The sequence below is a fragment of the Poecilia latipinna genome, unplaced genomic scaffold (assembly GCF_001443285.1).
Source record: "Poecilia latipinna isolate Pla-1442-1.1 unplaced genomic scaffold, P_latipinna-1.0 Scaffold281, whole genome shotgun sequence".
In the NCBI taxonomy this organism is placed as follows: Eukaryota; Metazoa; Chordata; class Actinopteri; order Cyprinodontiformes; family Poeciliidae; genus Poecilia; species Poecilia latipinna.
The window spans coordinates 52,441-57,940 of record NW_015112897.1 but is presented as its reverse complement, the minus strand read 5'-3'; the positions used below and the strand labels follow the sequence as shown (position 1 = coordinate 57,940).

At 40.0% G+C, this 5,500-nt stretch overlaps 1 long non-coding RNA gene across 1 annotated transcript in view; it reads right to left on the bottom strand.

Annotated features, from left to right (window-relative positions):
- LOC106948271 (uncharacterized) overlaps positions 1 to 340 on the bottom strand; it is a 13,006-nt gene extending 12,666 nt beyond the window's left edge. The window contains exon 1 of the long non-coding RNA XR_001425138.1: positions 208 to 340. This is a non-coding gene — a long non-coding RNA (uncharacterized LOC106948271). The remainder of the gene's footprint in view (positions 1 to 207) is intronic.
- Positions 341 to 5,500: the final 5,160 nt, after the last annotated feature.

Below are 5,500 nucleotides of genomic sequence, written 5' to 3'. Positions count from 1 at the left end.
GCGGGACTTGATTTGACACATGTGGGCTAGACTGAGGGTCTTTGTTTGGTGATGTTTCAGCAAGACGTTGCTGCAGTTCATAAATCCAATCTGACAAAGGACTTCTCCTCTTCCCATCTCACAAAGTTACTGTTTAGGACCGTTCTACATGTTGATCTAAAACTCACTGAAAATCTTTGCTGAAACACGGAAAGGTAGATTCACAACAAATGGAGTCTTGACAAAAGTTCAGTCTGGAAGACTCTAGTCGCACCTGCCTCATCAATCAGCGCCCGCCTCTCTGCAACCTGGACCTATCGGCGCGGACCAAGCCTCGCTCCAGCCAATCATCGTTTGGGCTCCAAAAGGACCTTCACCCATAGCCTCCTCTGCTCACCAGCTGCGATCAACCCACCTCCACCCCATCTCCACCTTCTGCTCCCGGCTCTCAGGCCTCATCTTCCTCCGACCGCCGCCACCAGTACAGGCCCCGGGGCATCAGGAATGTTCATCGAGCTCATCGAAGTCCAGCTCGATGTCCCCGGCCGGGGCCTGAACGCCAAAGGACTTTGTTTATTTTCATGTTCATTTTGTCATTAAACTCTTTTAATCGCCTTCTTTCTCCGTTTGAGTCTCTCCAGATTGAACTGACGTCAGCTCCAGACCGCGGATACCTTTTGTGTAGCATCTTCAAAAATTTAAGCAAGTTTTAAAACATCCTATATGAAGCACATCCATAGGCAGACTTTTAAAAAAATATATCTTTAACTTTCAGTCAGCTCATAAAAAAGCTGTTTGAGTTGAAATGTCACGTGGCTGTTTCTTCTGCTTGCATGTTGAAGATCAAACTGCAACACGGTCAAGATGTAAATCCATAGATTCGAACGAGGCCACACTCTCTTCTATCTTTCTCTGCAAACTTATCATTCGTGTTCATTTATGACAGACATGTTGCTATTCTTTTCCATGCAAAGAAGCTTGCAGGCCATGCAAAAGTTGTAAAGAGCAGCCAACGTACCAAATAACCACATAATATACAAAAGGCAGGCCACCGACACGTTTTCATTTTGTGTTCTTGTTGTGAAGCTCGTCTTCGTCAACTCCAGCAGGACTTCGCGCACAAATAAAAAGGACAACTCAGCCAAACCAGACAGTCATCTGCACAGCCCTCAGCTGCTCTGCACGCTGTGCATCAGGAGCTCATGGTCGTACGCGCTGAGTCACAAGCACTCAGCGATCACTCACCGCCTCCGATGCTGTTTGTTCCCTTTTCACTTTATGACGTGAATTTAATTGGTTGGGTTCATATTGGATGTCTTCCTTTCTTCCAAAGCCAAAAAAGGTAGTATGTTGAGGAAGGGCTATTTTTAAACCGCCATCAAAAATTGCCCAAATTGGACGATAATCAGCCTGGCTGTATACAGGGTCAGCGAGTACCGGAGCGCCACGCCTCTGTTATTTTACATGCCATAAAAACAGAGAGTGAACATGCTTCAAAGGAATAAACACGTGCTTTTTGTTGTATGAAAAGAGCAAATTAAAACATTAGTTATTCCCTCAAAGGAGGATTAAGTCAATCCTGTTGATCTTCAAATCTAGCCGTCTTTATGTTAATAACTCAGTGAGGCACCTCTTGGGCATAAGATACAAAAATAATCTGTTCTTACCTTCAATGAAGCATTGAAGTACATTTCAGACTTAATATTTATCTTTTTTTCAAGCAAGAAAGGTGTGTCATATTCCCCAATTAAATGGAAGAAATACATGATTTCTAATTATATAAAGATCCACTTCCAAAATGCAGCATGGCTAAAAGACAAAACATGTATCTGTTTATTTTTCATTTTAAAGGTTATTTAGTTTGGGAGTTTATAATTGGACGACATTCAAATAGAAAGGGCAGTTCATTTTAAAACTTGAGAGAAACGTTAACTACAGACAGAGTCTGTCTCTCAACCATCTACTTCCTGTCTTCATGACACCCTGTGACATGTTTAAGTGGAAACAACTTTTTCTTCTCTGTTTTTTTTTTAGATTTTTTTAGATTTTATATCTTTTTGCCTCTAAACAGTGTATCTTTCAGTTTCAACAGTGTATTGAAACTTTAAGGCGCATTGTCAAAAGTGCTGGTAGAAATAAAAAAAACTTGAGTGAGACTGAATAAAAGGTTGTTTGTATTATTGTGTGCAAATACAATGAGAAAAATGCCAATTGCCATGGAAACAAGAAGCAATCGGCACTCGTTTTCCTCGTCTCGTCTCATCTCTTCTTTTCTCATATTTTATTTTTTTTTTCCCAAAAAACAAGTATTTGTTCTTACTCCTCTCAGTTGATTTTAGTCTTCGGCTTGTGCAAAAATTTAGTGGCTCGCAGGCTCCACATCCTGATAATGTCGGAAGATTAGGAGACGGTTAGCCTGTTCAGCGATGGCCTCTGGGAACACGCAGCAATAAACAGTGTGAAAATTGTATCTAGACGTCCAGATGGGCTGCGATTTCAGCTCCTCGTTTGTGATGTTATCTTGGCCTCACGCTTCATTAGCTTCAGAAATTGGATTCTTTGAGCAAAACCTTGGTAATTATATGTCTCGGTGACTTTGGGGAATTTCTGAAAATTGGTACGCATGCTCGCATTAGTTTTGCTCGTTATCTCAACGTTGTTATATGTTTATTTATTTATTTATTCTCAAACTTGCCTCAAGTTCCTTCCAGTATTCAGAGGAACGACTGACACTCTTGTACAATCACAACATTATTATACAGCTAAAAAAAGAAGACATGTACATGAACTGTTGTGGTTCTTATGTAAGAGCTTTAGATTTCTTTTTAAAGTGTATGGCATAAGAGAAAAAGATATTGCTTGATAATCTGTCTTCTGTTTGACACCTAAGTTGCGAGGGGCATTTTTACATCAGTTCTGCAGGATTATTAAGTTCAGCCTTCGAGAGCCGCAGCCTGTCAGACAGTCGAACTCATGCTGTGCGTTTCCAACGGTTGCACAGTTTTCAGAAGGGGCATCTAGGGATAAGCAAATCTGCTGGAGCTGTCTGATACGTTGTAATTACACATGTTACACACTCATCCAAAACATTCACAGTCTGTCATCCGACAGAGCGAGAGGAAACACTGATAGTTCAGAAAAAAAATGCAAATGTTTTTCTGAAGATTAGCCTTGAAGAATCAAACTTAATGTTAGGATTACTTTAAATGCACTTTCTTTGGAAATTAAAAGTTGTCATAAGGATGTGTCACATCAACTTTGAGAACCACTAGAGTTGTTTCATTATTGGTTTCATTGTTGATTTGGTTCCCTTTGTCCTTTAAGGGAATCTGTTGAGGTTTGTAAGAATAAATGCTACCGAGCATTAAGTCATTCAAGCCCTGTTTCACATTAACACCCAGTAGTGTTTAACTTATGTTCAATTGGTACGTAGAGGCTCAAATTGTGCCCAGAAAATCTCCCCCATGCGGACATTATAGGCTCTTGAAAGCATAAATGCTTCTGATAATCAGCGTTAAATCAATTTCCTTCCAGCAGGATTAAAATAGTTTTAATGTTATTGCAATTCTGATGGTGCACATAAGAAATGTTCTATAGAAAAGATGTAGTCTTTTTCGTTGTTTGTGATGTACCACCAGAATTGAGCCATTTAACATTTTTCCTTTAAGAGAAAAGAGTCAAACTGTTTAATCAAGTTTTTCTTCGGAGTTAAAATTTCTTCTGTGGGATCCAGTTGCTTTAAAGCACCAGAGTTTAGCAGATCAACTCTGTCCTGCACATAGACAGTCAATAATCACCAGTAAGAGCCTTTAGCTGACTCAAATATTAATTACTGCTATCCCCTAGTTTGACATAGATGCACAAAATCTTATGACTTTATATATCACCTCAGTAAAACCAACACATTTACACGTCTGAGTAGTTCTGCATCCTTTCTCTTAATATAGCTCGCTCTGTCTTGTGTACCCATCTGTCGCTCGTTTTTGTTGCTCCACAGGCTTTGAGATGTGCATATACAGCCGGAGGGAAGGAGGGCGTATCTACTGAGGCTAATAAAACACAAACGAAACGGGGCAAAGCAGAGGAGAGATTAGCTGTCAGAGCATTTTGGAATGTCACAAAGGTTTCCATCAATAAAAAACGAGGTTTTTAGATCCTGACTCTGATGGAGGGATTGTACCTGACATGCTGTTATTGTCTTTACTTTCTTCACTTTGGCTTTTTATATCGGTTCATCTCAGATAAAAATAGTGTGTCCTTTAGCTATTTAATCCCCCGGTAGAGACGTGCAAAAAGGCCTAAAATAAATGTACCATTTACTGCAGCAGGATAATTATAAAAGAAAACTGTGGTCAACACAATGATCAGCATCACTGAGTATTTCTAAAAGGAATTATGCACCTGAAACCTTTTTTAAAATGTTATCAGAGTTTGAAAGAATAATTAGTAAGCCATGTGAAATATTGGGAATTTTGATTCTCAGTTTTTTTTTCCTTTTTGAATTTGTTTAGCCCACATCAGGTAGTCAGAGAGCCATTATTCAAATAATTTGTTGTTTCTAAAGGTCCGATTTACCAGAGCAGAGGATGGGTAGTAACTAAACTCCACTTTCCAAAACGTATGATTTACAGACCATAGAAACATGAGAATAAAGATCTGCAGAAGACAAAATAACATTCCTATTTCAGCAGATCTTTAAAAGTCAGTAGATAGATGCAGGATAAAAGCCACTCGCCTAAACCTGCTCAGATCTACAGTCAGAGCAAGAATCATAAACTTTGAACTAATGTGACAATCAAGGCTGGATAAGAACCCAGGTGATAAAGTAAACACCTATAAGGCTCGTTGTCAGAGAACCTTTTCTTACCATTTGGGTGGAAACACAAACATCTAAACTGTTAATTAGTTTAGATGAAGTGGATTATGTACCACTTCACAAAACTCAAATAATCTCAAACGGATTTCTGCAAGATTAGAATTAACTGTCCAGTTTCGTCAATAGTCACCAGATCCCAAACCAAAACAGCTCCTGTGGGATGTGGTGGATTTGCATCATGGATGTGCAGCTGAAAAACCTGCAGCGTCTGCTTGATGCTTTCACGGCAATATGGACCAAAATGCTCTGAAACCCTGAAAACTATGCTTGTTGACACCAGTTTTGCCTTGTGCTAGCTAGAAAGAAGCAGGTGCAAAAAAAAAAATTAGTGCCAACCGTGGATGTGTTAGCGGCAAAGGCCGCTAATGGGTTTTACGAATGAAGGGAAGACAAACATTCATCAACATGGTGCCATAAAAGGTGGATGAGTAGCTCAAATGGACAAACAGCAGGTGAGGAACTATCTCTGCGGGCCTGAAACAGAAGAGAGAGCAAACAGGGTGACTGTGAAATGTAACATCAGGGCAGGAACCGGCTTTGGGACGAATGCTCCTCTCTGTGATCACACACACACACACACACACACACATACGCATGCACGCACGCACACACACAGCTTACAGTGTTGAACTTTGTTCAACTCTG